Consider the following 18,941-nt stretch of genomic DNA (forward strand, 5'->3'; position numbering starts at 1 on the left):
CGGAGGGTTGAGGGGGGGGCGGCAGCATTGCATGGGTCTACTTTTATGACGTCATACGACCCATGTAAACAGTAGCGCCTTGAGATATGATTGATAGGTTCATAACTCAAAAAACAAAAAGAAAAAAAGTTTTCAAACAGGGGGGAAAAAAATCTGCAAATAGGTCAATCTGCAGATGCCGAAAAGCGAGTATGCAGGGAATAGAACAAACCAGGGAATGCTCCTTGCAAGTGTTCTCATTTTGTGTATTTGACTGTTTGTCCCATTAATTAATGGATGAAATTATATCGCTGACTGTCAATTTCCTATTTTTTTTTCATGTCACTTGAGCTGTTTCAGTATAGAATACATATGTACAGTAGTTATAAAAAGTCTACACACCCCTATTCAAATGCAAGGTTTTTGTGGCGTAAAAAGACTTTTTCCACCAATAATCTTGCACTGCTCAACTGAAAAAAAAATATATTTTAGAGGAAGGAAGCAAAACTAAAGAAATGAGATAAAGTGGTTGCACAAGTGTGCACACCTTCCTATAAGTGGGGATGCTGCTGTTTTCACAATCAAACAACCACATTTAAAGTCACATTAAGTAGCAGTCAGGACACACCTGTCACCATTTTAAGTGCCCCTGATTAAACCCAAATAAAGTTCAGATGTTCTAGTAGGCTTTTCCCGACATCTTTGTTGTCACATCTTAGAGCACCAGCCGTTGTCCACAGAGCGATTCCATAGCATCAGACAGATCTAAGGTACAAAAGAATTTCCAAGGCATTAAATATAGCATGGAACACAGTGAAGACAGTCGTCATTAACAAGAACTGGACGTCCCACCAAAATTGATGAAAAGATGAAAAGATAACTGGTCAGGGAGGTTGCCAAGAGGCTGACGGCAACAGATTTAGTCGTTTTCGTGTTTGAATTTAACAGATTATGACTTTCGGAAGAGCCTCTCTCTCTGCGTGTGCGTCACGCTCCCATTCCATGTATAAGAGAAGCGGCGGATTGTGGGATATTTGAGTGAGTGGGCTTCATTTGGTGAGCACGTCAATGTGCATCAGGCACAATAAGGCAATTAGACGCTCCCATGGAAGCGGAGGCAGCAGGCGTTTCATGCTATAGAAAAAGGCAATAAAGGGCCTGAAGATGAAATAGTCCCGTTATTTCCCGCCGACAAACGCCACACCTTGAAACAATTTCCCGAGAAGAGCGCCGGCTTTGGTCTCGGTGTCTGACCTCCTTTTCCAGGAACGTCTGCGCTCCTTGTTCCCTTTCCGACTGAGAGGAACCGGATGAGGCGCGTTTAAAGTGCGCTGGTGCGATGAGGCGGACATCTGGGAGGCCGACAGATGCGCTGGCCTCAGGGGCCACCAAACGCTCAGGAGGAAATAACGCCACAAGGTGGCGCTAGAAGAAGAAGAGGCAGACAAAGTTACCGAGATAAGAGATGCTGTGAGTATTATTGTATATGCTCTGTTTGTGTGTGGCGCTGCTCTATCTGTGTTAAAGTAGTTGTTTAAGGATTTCTAATCATAATTTTATCTATGGTTATGTTAGCATTTACAATAGGGGAGGTTCCTTATTACATGGTTTAGTTAAACATTTTGGTGTATAAATATACAATGTTTAATTCTCTTTTGCGTTATCTGTCAGGGTTATACTACAGTTCAACTAGGACTGACAAATAGCGCGAACAAGCACATTTTGCCATTTATTTGGAGAACTCTGTCAGAAAGGTCTTCTTCTATTCGTTTCACCAAAGTGATGTTATACGATTGTCTCCCATTTCTTGACACCGAGAGAGTGAGAACTGGCATGAAGGGATACTTTAAAAAGCGTTTTAATAAATTTAAGATAATAAAATTTAAAAAATGAGATTTATTTCATCAATAAAAATAACTAAATTCAAATTTTACACATTCAAAAAAAAAAATTAATAATTGATTAATTCGTATTACTTAAATGAATAAATAATAAAGTCAAAGAATTAGTCATAATTTTTAAAATAGAAAATAATAGTCATACATAGTAAAATTATATATTATAAAAACATTGTTACATGTTTTAGAAATCCATTAATATAGAAATGTTTATTTGATTAAATCATTGGTTAATTAATTACAATGTAATTGATTATAAATAATGTTAAAGATGAGAATTAGTATTTTACTATTCAAAATCAGCATTTTTCATTTTTACATATGCATCTCAAATATTTTTTGTATTCAGTAATGAATTTTATTTAAATGAATTATAAATAATACAATTGTAAAATGGCGGTACGGTGGATGACTGGGTAGCACATCTGCCTCACAGTTCCGAAGACCGGGATTCAAATGCCGGCCCCGCCTGTGTGGAGTTTGCATGTTCTTCCCGTGCCTGTGTGGGTTTCCTCCGGGCATTCTTGTTTCCTCCCACATCCCAAAAACATTCGTGGTAGGTTGACTGGAACCTCGAATGGCCCTTAGGTGTGAATGTGAGCGCGAATGGTTGTTTGTTTCTATGTGCCCTGCGATTGGCTGGCGACCAGTTCAGGGTATGCCCCGCCTCCCGTCCGAAGATAGCTGGGATAGGCTCCAGCAGCCCCCGACCATTGTGAGGATAAGCAGGAAGGAAAATGGATGGATGGATGGATGGACAATTGGAAAATAAGAATGATTATTATTTAATTAATTTTATAAACCATTCTACATGTTTTATATGTACATTTAAAACATTTTGATTAAATAACTAGTTAATAGGTTTTATTGAATTATAATCGATGAAATAAAAAACAAGAATTTGCCCAACCCCGTTCTACACTAATGTTCCTGATAGTTTTACATTAGTCACGCTTTATTGCTGATGTCAACATAATTAAAAATAGTTTAAAATCCAAACCTGATTAGTCACTTCTCTGCTAAGAAGCGTTTCTGCTGCTTGTTGACGTTGTTGCTAATCAGCCGCCGCAGACCAGGACTCGCAGATTATTGATCAGGAAAGAAAATGACGAGTAAAGGTTGCATCTCACTCGTGTTTATTTATCCACCAGTGATGGCGATGAATGACAATTAAGCTAATGACGCTCAGGATCAATGTCACTCAGCGGCGCGTGCGGCTTCACTAATAAGCCGTGGCTTTTGCCAAAAACTTTGAAGTGTCGCTAACGCTAGGCTAATTAGCTGCAACTTTGGCAAGATTGAAGGTTTTGTTGAGTAATTACAAACCAATTTTGTACAGTGAACCAATGAGGAAGACAGTTTTTAATTTATTTTTGCTTGAAGCTAACGAGTTTGCGCTCCACTGCCCGGACAAACACAAGTGATGATCCGGTTTGGCCGTGTTTGGTCTTCGAGAGTCACCATTTGCGTGAGCGTTTCTAGAATGAAACCTGAACAAACAAACTTATATTGAAACCCCGTTGGACTTTAAACTTTGAAACCTTAATCCTGCCTTGAAACCCAAACTCCAGATCTAAATTGAACATCGTACTTTTACTCAGGCTTCAAATCCTAGTTTGAAACCCGAACCCAGGCTTGAAACCATACTCTGAAACCCCAAAACTGACTTGAAACCCTATTTTGAAAGCCTACTTAGAAACCCTAACCTTTGTTTGAAAACCAAACTCAAAACCCTAATGTCAAACTCTTAACAAAATCTAAAACCCTTCCCTTGGCTTCAAACTCTAGCCCTTGTTTGAAACCCCTAACGCTAGTTTCAAAACCCTAATTTGAAACTCTACCTTTGACTTTAAACCCAAACTAGAAACCCTAATCCTGACTTGAAACCCTAATTTGAGACTCATACCTTGTCTTAAAACCCAAGCCTGCTTTGAAACCCCAATTTGAAATTGTACCCTTGGCTTTAAACCACAAATTAGAAACCCTAACCCTGACTAAAAACCCTCTTTTGAATACTGAAACCTTGCTGGAAACTTGAAACGCTAACCCTTTCCTAACCGTCATGTGAAACCCTAAAATCCTGAATCCTGAAAATGATGTCCCACATGTAAGAAGTGAGTCGGGTTTAAATGATCTACCCTGAACGTGGGCTCACTTTCTCACTCTTGTAACCATGACAACAGCTTTGCAATTTCAACGGCTCCATATGGAGCACGTTGGAGCCTTTCCGTCCAAACGCAATCAAAATCTCCTTAGCCATCTGGAAGGTGACCTCGGCGCAAAGTCGTATAATCGCATCCGCCGTGACGGGAGATTGAGTTTACTACGGCTGCGGAAGGTCCGCCCTGGCCCGGGAGATGGACGCCCGGGAACGAGCGGAATCACTTTAGCGGGCCGAGACGGAGATGCTGTAAGCGGGTTAACCTTCAGATCAGCACCATAGTCTTCCTCACCGTCGGAGTACACTGCAAATATCGCCTTGCACTCTAAACCTTTGTGGTGGCAATACTTTCTATATGAAACTGATAAACTCCATGAGTTGTCTTTCTACTTTAGTTGCAACGGAGAGGTGAAATTGCATATGAACAGAATGCAGTATGCAAGATGGTCTGACTAACACGGCAGCACATGATCTGCCTCGTGATCACAAACACAATTGTTTACTGGGAAACAACCAAGCCTCGGGTGTCGGAGCCGCCGCAGATGTGTCCGCGTTCAACGGCTCCACCGCGCTAACCAACATCTCGCTAAGCACTTTGCTGCTCCTGCTGCGCTAATTAATTCGTTCATCTTTTCTCTGTGGGTGATGAATGACCGCCGGTTAATTTGCTTTTCACTTTGGACACTTTGGAGTTCGGGTGAGAGGACGGTGGGAGGAAGGCAGGGGGGCGATGACATGCGGCGGCGGAGGAGGAAGAGGTCGTATTAACATCTCGGAAATGAAGAAGAAATTGAATTTTGAGGCTCGGCACATCGTTTTTTTTCTCTTCAGGAGCTGACCTTCACTTCGCTTCCATCTTTCCTGCCTTCCCCTTTTCTCTTCATTTCTTTTTTCCTTCCTTCTTTCCTCCCCTTTCATCCTTCCATCTTTCGACCTTCCTTTCATTCTTCCTTGCTTAGTCCCTCCATTCCATCCTTCCTACTTCCCCAATCCTTCCTTCCTTCTTTTCTACCCTCCATCATCCCTTCCATTTTTCCTTCCTTCATCACTCCCTCCCTTCCTTTCATGCTTCCTAACTTGCTCCCTCCTCTCCTTCCATCCTCCCCAACCTCCTTCTTCCCTTCCTTCCATCCTTCCTTCGATTGTTCCTTCGTTCCATCCACTCTTCCTTATGCCCTTCCTTCCTTTAAACTTTCCTTTTTTCCTTGATCATTCTTTCCAACCCCCCAACCCTTTTTACCGCCCTTCTTTCCTTTCATTTTTCCTTCCTCACTCCCTCCACCATCTTTTTTTCTTTCCTTGCTGATTTCCTATCTTCTATCCTACCTTACTTTCTTCCTTCTGTCTTACCGTTTATTCCTTCCTCCCTTAAATAAGTTGAGCCACTCTCACACCCACACACCTGACATTTCTACTGTGTGTGTGCGGGATTTTTATTTATTTTATTTATTTTTTTAAATCTAGTTTTTGCAGCATCCGCAGGTCTAATGACCTTTTCATGAGCAGCATGGTCTCCGCCGGGCCTTCATACATTTAATTCAGAGGCGTGACAGTAAACGTGCGCACTTGAACGCGGCACCGCCGGCCATCCGCCCGTACTGATCCGTGATACAGCGGCAGCGGGGTCTCCTGAATGCGGTGGCCGGCTGGGCTGAGGGATTAGAGGAAGAAAAAAAAAGAAGAATATGTTATCAACTGCGGGCAGGCGGGAGATCAACTTCTTTGACTTGAGCAGCAACAAACATTCGTGTGTGTGTGTGTGTTAATCTGTAATCCTTCCATCTGAGGAACATGTTCAGTATTCGCGGCAACAAGGTCTGTTGCAATTTAAACGTGTGTGAGTGCTCTTGCAGACGGAAGCTCAAAACCTCACTTGAAGCCCTAACTCTGGCTTAAAACCGTACTTTGGAACCCAAACCCTCATTTGAAACCATCATTTGAAATCCCAACCCCATAACCCTGGTTTGAAACCCTTACCCAGACTTGAAAGCCTAACCCTGAATGAAAACAGTAACTTGAAAGCCTAATCCTTGTTTGAAACCCTTATTTGGAACTTTAACCCTGGGTTGAAACCATCTTGAAACCCTAATTTGAAATCCAGGCTTCAAACATTAATTGGAAACTCAAACTTCATCCTGAAACCGTGACGTGAAACCATAACTTGAAACCCTAACCCCATTTTAAAACCCTAATCCTTATTTCACACTCTAACCCAGGCTTGAAACCTTCATTTGAAAGACTACCCTTATCTTCAAATCCAAACTTTTAACCATTACCGTTGTTAAAAACCCAAACTTTCACCCTCAAATATCTTTAACTAGCTATTTTCTCTCCCTGTAGTTTTCTGTGACTTGGTCTTCCTGCTTTTGTTGCAGGGGCCGTTATAGAGCTCTTCGTTAAACAACACAGCTCATCTGTCAAGCGGAGGACGTTATTGAAGCGTGAAAACCAAAGCCAGTCTCGGGGCAGCCGTGCACGTGTTGCTGATGTATCGGCCGCCACGGCGTAGAAAACGTTGAGCCGGCAGCGAGGCCAGCTTCTTTTACGCTTCGGCGCCATGATGGAGCTGCTTTAGCGCTGGGGTGTCAAACTCATTTTCGACGCGGGCCACATCGGAGTTATTTCCCTCAGAGCGCCGTTACGACTGGGAAAATCATAAATGTATAATCACCTAATCACATGATTACATATACACTATTGCCCCTGTATTTTATTGTTATTATACGGCTTTTGGAAAGAAAAAAAAAATGTGGAGCCTAAAAAAATTGGATTTTTTGGCCTTTTGTTACAAAAAAAAAAAAATGCTCTCAATGATATTTGTATTTGGAATTTATGTAATCAGTTGTCAGTTTTTAAAATAAAACATTTAAACATTGTAAGCCTAATAGCACAATTGCCGAAGTCAATTTACTGTCACAATATCCATCAAATATTACCAATGTCATAACTAAAAACAAAAAAACAAAATCCTTTGTCGGTGTAGATTTTCAGTTATCCCAACTAACCTGCTAATCTGCAAAGGTTGAATGGACGCAACTGCACTAGAATTTTTTTTATTCTTTCTGAAAACGTAACTATGCTAATAATATAGAGTAGGCCTACCTATGAATAGCAAAAGCTGATAATCTTTCAGTAGCATTTCCATAGCTATATATTTTTAAGTTTTTAATTTTAATACAGATTTTCAGCCAAAATGAAAAGAACCTCATCCACACATCATCAGCACCAGGGCCGCCAAGGGAGCACACTTTTTGTATATTCCTGTTGTCGGATTAGCAACAGACTAGATTTTAAATTAGTCCTCAGTGTCAGAGCGCTGGCCCTCAACAATATTCCCCCCCATCCACTCAATGGTTGGTCAGACCAAAACTTGCTAGTCAACTTCTACTATAAAGGCATCTGTAGCAATCTTCACACAATACAATACAACACAATTTAATAATAGGAATCTCTGGTGAGTATGATGTATTTACTTTTTTTGTTTGTTTATGTCAGATATTGATTCTGAACTTCAGATGATGTGGCACAGTTACATGCAGTTATATTGCATTTTTTAATATTGATGGTTTCTATGTATAATTGCAATGTGATGGTGAATTAATTCGGTTAAGTTCCCACAGAAGCCTTAGGTATCAAATGCACCGCCCGCCACTATACTACGAAAGTGTCACTATGATGATGTCCCACTATTTCCGTAGCTGACGCAGCAAACAGCCAAGTGGACTGCAGTCACGAATCACGGTGCTGTCGAAACACAAAGCCAAGGTGGTGCCTATTGGTGGATCTGCATCTCATCCATCTGCTGCTGCTAACAACCACCGTGACCTTGAGCGCGTCCTTGCTCACACACACACACACCTGAGTCTGGGAGGTCCCAGAGGAACGCCAACTGCTGCCAACTCGACCAACCAAGCTTGCTTCCACTGAGCCTAACAGGAGGGCTGAAACAGTGGCGGGTCATGCATTTGGTACCCGTGCTTTCAATGGGGACTTATCTGACTTCAGCTACCTTTTAATACCCACACCAATATTGGGAATACAGGGAATCAAATTGAGTGTCGGGAAGTTTGGTATTGGGAGTATAAATATTTCAGTATCAATCCACCCAAACACAAATTTTTCCATACACACGAATTCTGGGATTACCCAATCTCGGTTATTTCATCTTTAGATCGGTCCAAGGGAAAATTAGTAAAACACAGTGCAACCATGTCTGGCCATCTATAGCCACAAGAAACATTCCTAACACAAGTCTCCCTGTGTGTGGAAACAAGCTACATTTTCATATTTACTTGCCCCGCAGCTAAGAAAGCTATTACAATAGAGCTCCACATGCTGCACTACATGATTCATTCAGAGAGACGACAGCAAAAGGGGCCTAAATCACCTGATTCAACACCGCGTGAACGCTAATGGTTTTCATTCAACAGGATTCATTCAACACGTTTGTGCGTTTTCATCCCCCACGGCCTGACATTATGTATTATCGGCCAATAATGGAGTTCACAGTCACCTGCGCAGCTTGATAGAAACACTGCAGCTTGAGTGAATACACTTCATTTGAAGCCATTTTGTGATAAGGGGATCTATAAATGGATAAGTGTAGTCATTTCAGTGTTTTTTGGTCACAAGTCAGCTGACACAAAGGACAGAAATTACTCACAGCTCAATGCTAACATTAGCTTTGCTACTAGTGGTAGAGTCTTGAAACCAGGCCAGAATGTACTCACACCTCAATGCTAACATTAGCATTACTCTGGAAACGAGGCCAAAATGTACGCACAGCTCAATGTTAACATAGGCTTTGTTGCTAGTGGTACAGTCTTGAAACAACCACATCTCAATGCCAACATTAGCATTACTCCGGAAACAAGGCCAAAATATACTCACAGCTCAATGCTAACGTTAGCATTAGTCTGGAAACAAGGCCAAAATGTATTCACAGCTCAATGCTAACGTTAGCATTAGTCTGGAAACAAGGCCAACATGTATTCACAGCTCAATTCTTTACAGTCTGGGAACAAAGGCTCCTTGCTAATATTAGCAATATCCGCATACCACATGTATTGGATAACTTAGTGTTAGCATACTACCTGGATCACAGTCAGGACACCTTAATGCTAAAGATGCTAATGTATGCTAACGGGCTTCTATGACATCTCAATACTAAAGTTCAGTCCACCATTGTTAGCATGCCAAATGGATTGTGTGTGTGTGTGGGGTGGGGGGGGAGGGGGTATAATGTAGAAATAATCTTAACATGCCTATTTTTCAACTTCATATACTAAAATGGAAAACTTTTTTTTTTTTAAGAAAAACTAATTTCCTCACTGACCTGACTGACTTGTCTTTTCCAGCAGACTAGGTATGCAGTGTTGTGCTTTGCTGCCATCACCTGTGACCAAGTGTTACTGCTTGATTGTTTTTATCACAGCCTGACACTAACAATGTGTTTTATTCCACAACATAATGTACAAAAAAGAAAAACGGGCTTCAAATCATGTGTTTATTTAATGCTTAAATAGTGAACATTGTGACAGTCCATAAATAAGTGGAAATAATTTAAGTGTACAAAACATTTAAAAGTGACTGATTAGTGCTCTTGTGCAAATCAGCATCGTGTGTCTTTTCTTTGATTTCCTGCACAGAGAAAGAAGGTTAAACATTTGGCGCTTTGCTTATTTTAACATTTTACAAAAGAACATTGGCTTTCCTTTTGTAAAAATGAATCAGACCGAAGGGGCGACGAAGCACCTTGTGATTGTGACATGTTGCGTTTGTTCAAGTGTGGTGATCTGGTGCAGTCAGGACTGGCCGTGACCGTTTTCCATGACTTCTCTGCAGGAGGAAAGGTTGCACATTTTTTTTTTTTTTTTTTTTAAATAATAAAAAAATAAAAATAAAAAACTCAAAGGATAGTGGGCTTTCGGGTGAAATTTCATGAACCTAACATGCATGACAACATTAGTGAGAAATTTGTCTAACAAGGAACTGAATGACAATTCACAGGTGTTTGCGCCATGAATCGCCCAATACATTTCTAAGGACGTCTGCTTATTGGCAAAGGTTGAATCGACAGGTGGACTCTTTGTTGATGACCTTCACCTTTAATCTAAAAGGCTGATTCAGTTCTGAAGAACTGAAAAAGCTCTAAAGAAGCCTTTTAGAGTGATGTTGAAACATCCAGTCACCTCAATTCAATCTTTGCAGATTACCAATAAAGGCTATTTTCAAAGAATTGGAATCTCCTGTCCATTATTAAATGGTTCAAGCTTTAAAAGGTTAATAAGCGTACCTGTTTCCCACCTATGTGCCCAGTAAAACTTGTCGGCATGCCTCCATTTGTCCTGCGGGGACGCTGGCAAGTTTTCATCCAGCTCTTGCATGGCGTTGCCGTGGGGACAGTGGCACAGCCTATTCCAAGCCGCAAGCTGGCGAGGCTGAATTTCTTCACACGAGGAGTTCTTATCCCAGTTCTGCTTGGAGCCAAGCGGCCTCTTCTTCCCGTTGGGTCTCCGCTTGAGACCCGCGCAACACGAGCCGTTCTCCGAGGACTCTCCCTCTGTGCAGAGTCCGCGATGCAGAGCCCGGACGTCGGGGACGGAGCCTTTTCTCTGAAGCCTCTTGCTGGTGTGAGACTTGCAGGTGTCGCAGGTGGACATCAGGGACTGGTTGCACTGCTGGAAGGGGACAGCCTTTCTTTTGAGGCTTGGACCAGGCTTGGCTAAACATCTGCTGCAAAGTCTGTCATTCTTCAGAGTAAAGATGTTCTCGAAGGTTCTGGTGAGACAGCACTCGTGGTCGGAGAGGCTTCGTCGAACCATCTTGCCTTTGGGCTTGTACCGCTCCTTGGTCTTACGCACCGAAGGCTGCTCCCTGTACTCCAGCTTTCTTCTCCGAGTGGGAACCTCTAAGGCGGTCCGGTTCTGCTTTTTGGGAGTGGGCGGCATCCTGCTATAGATGTAGACTCTGTCAAAGTCTGCCAGCCAGCTGCTGGAGGGAAGGTATGTGGGCAAGGATTCGAACGAGGTGTCTTGCTGCTCCTGGCAGTCTTGTCTGTGTTGGGTTTCATCTTCCTTTTGAGGAGAACTTTCCAAACCATGTGAAAGACCTTCTGCTTTGTGCTTCATCTCCAGATAAGGAGATTCCTCCATTTTATAGCACACCTCTGCCTCACAGACCATCTCATCCTCCATGGAGAGACCAGTGTCTCCTGTAGGGGTTTCATCTGTAGGCAATTCAGCCACATTGAGCTTTCCATGTTCTTCTGTGGGGGTTGACGAGTCAAGGGAGCGAACAGTGTCCTCCACTGACAACATTTGTTCTTCCTGCAGAACACCTTGGGACTGAATACTCTTTAAAGCCGACAGTAGATCTTCCTGATCCTTCACCTCAACTTTGGAGCTGAAGTTAGAGCCAGTGAAGGAGTCTTTGTTTTTCTTTGGCTCCTCCATTTTAGGAATCTCACCTGCAGTCCCAACCAAGAGAATGTCAGGACAAGCTTTGTCCATCTGTTCTTCAGGAATGCTTGGCCCGTCATCCATGCGGAACTCATTGGAGACCTCTGCAGTCTCGCAGGAGTGAAGTTGGAGTCCCACTGGCGTGGTGCAACACTCGATAGTCACTTCCTCCGTCTGAATGACAAAGCCGTTTGGAGGCATTCCCACGTCCAGAAAAGGCTTGTCGTTGCTCTGCACCATCAAGTCCGATTGGAGGGGCGGATTGGGGGGTCCGCCTGGCGTATCCTCACTACCGCAGACGTTGGGGACACCAGAGGGTTCAGTGTTACCAGAACCTGGATTGCTTATCAAATGGAGACCAGCGAGCGGTTCAGTTTGGACCTCACAGCTGGTGACTTCTTTGGCCGACGCGTTATGCTGGTAGCGGTACCTGCGAGCGTGGTAGGCCATGGTCTGGTAGTAGTAAGGGTTCAGCATACGCCTGTAGTCCGTCAGGTGGAGGTGAGTGTGGGGTAGCACGAAGGCAGGAGGCTCCATGTAAGGATTGGGCTGGTAGTGTGGCATCATTGGCATTCCGTAACCTGGAACAGAATGCAGGGACTTATTGGGAAGCGATAATATACTATATATTTAGCCTACCGATGGAAAATTTATACAAGAATCCTGCAATAGTTGAGCCGTTAATTTATTTTTCAGTTAGTCAGTTTCTTTGTTCGAAATGTAAAAATCAAGTCTAAATGCAACTATTTTACATATTTAACCAACTTGAAGACAGACTGACAAAACTTCAAACAAAACTATTCATCTGAATCAAAGCTGGAATCAAGAACCTTGATGTGAAATTAAATTGTATGGTAAAACCTACCAATGAAGTTGCTGTATTTTTACACAACTGCATAATTGTTTTCTTGATTCAATAGCATTAAGTTTGCGCTGTAGAAAAACAGCAGCCCATCCAACTTAAATTCATTTGCATTACAATTACGAGTTTGGTTCGATGAATGCATTAGCCCAGTGATTCCCATCACCCCACAGATCAACAGGTTTGCAGGAAATGATCCAATGCCACCTAACTTGTCTGAAAATTACAAAATGTATCCATTTATCCCATCTATGCCAGCGACCTATAGTGATGGGCAGAATAATTACGTACGCTTTCACTAAATGGCAGAAGGTCCAGTTTATCCGTGTATCCCCCTGCTGCCGTTTATATAATAGAATAGCAGTTTCGTGTTCAACCAAACAGGCCCACATTTCACACGAAACACATCGAGACAAGATCATTTCACGATACAAATATTTGACGTTTTTGTCCTGTGGTTGCAACATGAAATGTGCCTTTGCTCAATAAAAATGTTGGAAAAGATTTGTCTGGCTAGCGTGTAACCCACTTAGGGGCCCCCAGATGTAACCTGTGACCCAGCCCTTCTTGAGGTTCAAGTTTTTCAACCCTAAATCTCAAATTGAGAAAATTAAATCAAAGAGGGAACTTTAAAACAGTTAAAAAGAACTAAGAACCAGAAATGAGATCAAGTCATACGTGTGCAAGTCAAGTCTTAAGCAAGGGCCAAGTCATGTCAAGTCACAGGTTATCTCAAGTCAAGCCCCGTGATAAGTCATTAATGTGGTCTTGATCATCAAGAGTTGACATCAATAAGGTAATAATTAAATAAACTGTGCAAAAATGCACTGACATTAGTGCAAGCGCTGGCTTGGACAAGCTTGTAAGAGTGTGCAACTTCAATGTGTTAGTAGTACAAACCAACCTAAAGGCGGGCCGCCGTAGTAAGGGTTGTAGCCGACCGGCAAGGCCATGGGTAGCGGCCACTGAAGACCCTGCAGAGGCAGGTAAGCCTGCGAGGGCTGAAAGTAGAAGAGTGGCTTGTGGCCCTGCTGTTGGTGCTCCTCAGGACGTGGCTCTCCTGGAGGCTCGCGGGCCTGCGGAGCGCCACGCGGCGGTCCGTGGGGCATGTTCGGAACACGAGGTCCCAAACCGTAGGAAGCGTGCACATTAGAAGTGGCTGCCTCCATTCCTGAGAAAAGAAGCAAAATGCAGCTGGAAACACGTCGACTAAGCAAACGCGGTGCCTCACTTACCAATAGACTCTTTAGGACAAAGCAACTCAGCTCTCATGGTGGCATTTAGATGGAAGCCAAAGGTGTTCACTACTGATAATGCTTCACCGTTGGGGCGGTGTCACACTGATTGTGGAAGGACCGCAGGTGATGAGCGACAATTAGATTGATGATGTCTTGTTGAAGCCAATCACAAATGTCCTGCAGCTGAGTGCAGATGAAGCAGGGAAAGCTAATGAGGCAAGCCACAGTGCTGGGACGTTTCCCCAAGAGGGCTGAAATCAAAATACAGAATACAGGGCTGCAGGCCAAACAAAAATCCTGAAAAATCCTTCATTTCATTTTTGCTTCATTCACCAGTTATGGAAGCCCATTTCCACCAGTAAAATAAAAATAATAACCGCATCACATATCTTTACCAACATTTATAGTTTTTATTCTGTAAGATTAAAGGCAACGAATGTAAAAGTGGCCCTTGCATTATTGCATTTTTCATCATGTGGCCTGGAAGACAAAGTCTGGACACCCCAGATATAACCAATACAGCTGAAAACTGGATATGCTCACAACAAACTTGCTATTTTTCAAAACTGTCATGTAGAGTGGATATAGCAACAGCCATGCATTTTTGTACCAATTATCCTCACTAGGGTCGCGGGTGCCAACATCCATCCATCCATTTTCTGAGCCGCTTCTCCTCACTAGGGTCGCGGGCGTGCTGGAGCCTATCCCAGCTGTCATCGGGCAGGAGGCGGGGTACGCCCTGAACTGGTTGCCAGCCAATCGCAGGGCACATACAAACAAACAACCATTTGCACTCACAGTCACACCTACGGGCAATTTAGAGTCACCAATTAATGCACGTTTTTGGGGTGTGGGAGGAAACCCACGCAGGCACGGGGAGAACATGCAAACTCCACATAGACGGGGCCGGGGATTGAACCCGGGTCCTCAGAACTGTGAGGCTGACGCTCTAACCAGTCGCCCACCCCGCGCCAACATATTTACACAAATTATCTGTGTTGTGTAACCAACAAAGAAAGCTAAAAATAGTTATCTTTGATTTGACATTCATAGTAGGTTCCGCAAGTCAGGGTAAATTTCTGACTTGGCAGCATAAGCATTTTATGATGTGTTTTACCATCTTTGTAAAGGTCCAAGCAGCACAATCGAATTGTGGTGAGCTGCCTCACAGTCTAGAAGTTCTGGGTTCAAATCTCAGCTCGGGCCTTCTGGTGTGGAGTTTGCATATTCTTCCCATAATCCGAAAGTATACATTGTTTGTAGTTGTGAATGTTTGTCTAATATATATGTGGGCTGATGACCAGTCCAGGGTGTACCCCGCCTCTCACCCATAGTCAGCTTGGATAGAATCCACTTCACCCAAGACGCTAATGAGGGCACTATAGAAAATGGATGGATATAAAGTACCATACTACATTACAATTGATGTTCATTTGAAATTACATTTTGCATATCTACCTAATAAAGTGGCCAGTTAGTATACACTATTTAAATGTAACATGATTGATCTGCATGTAAAGTTGCTCTGGTTACTTGACAGTTAAACATTTCTTTAAAAATCAAATTCCTGTCCCTAGGAATTTGAAATGGCTTCTTAGTTTCTTTATTAACTATAACATACAAGAGAAAACATGTTGATCTGTGTCAACAGATCTCTAAAATGAATATGACACAAACATCCACGTGTAAATGTTTGCAGTTGTAATAAATACAAGACAAAGTGGCTATAACGACAATCTTTTATTGGACTGGCCCCAAACAGTGGCATATCATCAACTGCAACAAACTGAGCCCATTTGCCTTTGTGACAACCTCAAGTGTGAAAGGCAGAAAGTATACATTCTCTCTCTTTTTTTTTTTTTTTAACCAACAAAAAAAAGAGACTCTCTGTGCAGTGCATTTACACCTCGTGCCCTTTATACATATTTTCAACCATCGTCGTATAACATTAACACCATCAAGGGGAACCTGTGGAGGGACAAGTCGTGATTAATATTTCATATGAAAATAATGATTACTCACAAGTGACATTCAAAGCATGGTAACTTACAGTTCAACACAAGTCAGTCATGAGAAATTAACTTCTCGATTCTCTCACTGAGGAGCCTGGAAGAAAACCGATGGAAATTACAAAAAAATAAATAAATAAAGAGAAAAACAACAAACCTCTGTCCCAGTGCAAGGTCGGCAGTTCTTTGTCGTCGTCGTCGTCGTCGTCACGGCCGTCGTCGTCATCTCGGGGCCTCTGGTGCAGCATCGCTTTCCTAGGAGCGCTCGACTCTGTCAACGGAGCACGACCACCAGGTTAGTGTGACAGCAAAGCGGTCAGTGCCCAAAGCCCCGTTGGTTTGATTTCCTCAAGCAGCAAAAGCTCCCTGCCAGGTGTTGCCGGGTTCAGAAAGCTAGGCGGTCATCAAGTGCATCTTAAATGCACAATGTGCACACCGATACATGACAATTAAGTAATCATCTTTGCACCTTGTCGCTGCAGAGGAGCCGCTCGCCATCGTCTGGGAGCGCCTCCGCCGCCCTCCGCCCACTTGCTTTGCTCGGACACGCCGTGCTCATCTCTGCAGAGTCCGTCTGTGAACGAGCACGTGACGGCTCACAACCTTCATAATCATCAATAATTGGGGATGCAAAATTCTGGGAATTAATGACAATCAACTGGCAATTTACAAAAATGAAAGTTGGCTCTTAATAGGGAACTTACAGTTAGGAAAAGTCAATTTTCACATAATCCTGACAAAACCCACCAGATTTCATGCAAGTACAGTGGTACCTCAGGAGTTAGCAAGGACTGAATGTTTGCAATTTGGAATATTTTCAATACTCTCTATTTTAAATCACCATGGAAATTGATGCGAAACCTTCCAGAAATGTTCCACCGCTTTTTGACCCTACCAATAATACATGTAAAAATGAACCAAAGTTGATGAAAACAAATCAAAAATGAAAATCAAGGTGACGCACCCTGACAGGTTCTGCACTGCAGCTCGCCGCCGCTGGTCTCTCCAGACTTGCCGTCATGGCCCTGGTCGGGATTGAGGGAATCGAGAGGGGTTTTGTACTGGCTCCTTTTGTACCAGGGCCTGGCCGGCTGCCTCTGGGGGCCTGGGTGAGGCTTCCTGGGGGCGGGATGCTTCCTGAGCGCCGCTCGAAACGGCGGCTCGCACCCTCTTACGTACCCGACGTCGTCCTCGGAGTCCGCGGCCTCGTCCCTGTAGGCCTTGGCGCTGTGGCCTTTGCCCCGACTGCCACCTTTGGGCATACTTTTCCCACAGCAGGCGCACATGAGCCTTGTGGGGGCGGGAAGCCACGTGTCCTCCGCCGCTTCCACTGCCGCTCGCTCGCCCCCCACGACTTCTGCTAATCTTCTGCCCGTGTAGGCTCGCCGGGGGAAGATATCCGAGTCCTCCAAGTCTGTGGAGAACATTTCGTCCCGGGAGGAAAATTCGTCCAGGGACGGGCTCAGGACACTCATGCGCTCGTGGGTGGTCTGCATGGAGAGGCGGTGGTGGTAGTAAGGGCTAGCTGGGGACGAGACGCGTGATCCTTCTCCTGATGTGAAAACGTGTAGAGGCAGCTGGAGGATCTGGTAATCGGGATCGACTTCGCTCAGCGCTTTGCTGACACTCTTTTCATCCTTGAGCTTCCTGAATAAAGAAATCTGAGACAGCGATGGAGGCCTGTATGAGTCCGCTCGCTTCACGGCGTCGTCGGCATCACTTATGGGAGCGCTGCGATCAGCCACAGGAATATCTGACTGGATATTTGTGACTTCTGACTTATCGTGAGCGAGGAAAGGCTCCAGCGGCGACGGACGCTCGGGATCCGGACCGTCCTCGTGGATGGAGGAACTATCAATAGGCAGCTCCACTTCCAGCGTTCCGGACCAGCACACCTGAGGGCTCAGGAACTCCAAGCTCCTGTGGCTGGATTCGGCGTCATACACGGCCGCGGTGGAGTCGCTGAATACCACGGCCGGAGATTCTAACCGGGTCGCATCCGGCGCCGCTGGCAGAAGGTTAGTCTCGCACTCTTCTTGATCTCTCTTCTCCTCAGCTGGAGAGAACATCCCGGAGGAGTGAGACGCCACCCCCGAGTCCAGCTCCCTCTCGGCTCCCTGCCGCTCCGTGACTCGGATCTTGTCCAGGCACTCCATCAGCTTGCTGATGGCGTCGCTCGGGTCCGTCTGGACCTCAGAGCTGGCGGTCTCTCGCCGGCCGTGAGACTGCTGTTGATGCTGCGGGCGCGGGCCGTCATTCCAAATAGGCCCGCAGAAGCGAGGCTCAAACATGCGTCGGTAATCCACGGGATACAACGGGGCGTGAGGGAAAACGAAGCCAGGATACGGCATGAACTGGTAAGGAGCCATGTAGGGACGGCCGAAATTAAAACCTAGATTTGTGAACACAAAACGTCAGCTTCATTACAACTAGACGGGGTGTCCATAAAGCCTTTTTACAAACTGTATAATAAATGTAACTTAAACCCGCATAGAAAGACATCTAGGGGAGTACTATCTGGTGAATGAGGTAGCCAGGGAACTGGGCCACCCCTTCCTGGTAAACTTTACTTCGGAACCCACAAACATGCCAAAACTGTGATAACCACCATTTCGGTGGAACGCGCAGTGAAAGCCCACACGAGCACAGGGAGAACATGCAAACTCCGCACAGCAAGGCAGATTTGAAACCCAAACCTCAGAACTGTGAGGCAGTTGTGCTAACCAATGGGCCCACTGTGCAGCGAGAGATGCACATTCACTGATGTGAGGAGATTCTAATTTGATACCTGCGGGCACACCGTAGTGGTTATAGGGGTTGTTCATCTGCCAGTGCTGATAAAGGTAGTAAGGTTGTGATGGAGGCTGCACATAGAAAAAAGGTCTTGGGTGGTGACTTCTCTGCTGCCCGTTGCCACAGGAATGTGGTGGCTTGCCTCCATCTGGAATAAAAAGTACATCATTTCCAGCCACTAATTTCTTCCTTCCCCCCTCCCCCCATATAAAACAAGTGGTGGGCAATGATGTACAAATATTTTGCTACTGTACTTACATTTTTCAGGTATCTCTGATTGAGTGTTAATTTTCCCACATTTTACTTTTACTGCTGAGATTCAAAATAAATCTATACTTTCTACAGTTTGTCAAAATGGGCTTGTTGCTTTTTTTCAACCTATGTGGAAGACGACAACGTAAAACAACAATACAGAGATGTAAAGTTAACCGCGGTTGAAATCTTGATTGATCCTAGGGATGGGGGGGAAAAAAAAAAAAAAAAAAAAAAAAGGCATGGCGGAATCTGAACTAGGCAACGTCAAGATTAGAAGAAGCAAGAT

Source organism: Phycodurus eques, chromosome 21 (assembly GCF_024500275.1).
Source record: "Phycodurus eques isolate BA_2022a chromosome 21, UOR_Pequ_1.1, whole genome shotgun sequence".
In the NCBI taxonomy this organism is placed as follows: Eukaryota; Metazoa; Chordata; class Actinopteri; order Syngnathiformes; family Syngnathidae; genus Phycodurus; species Phycodurus eques.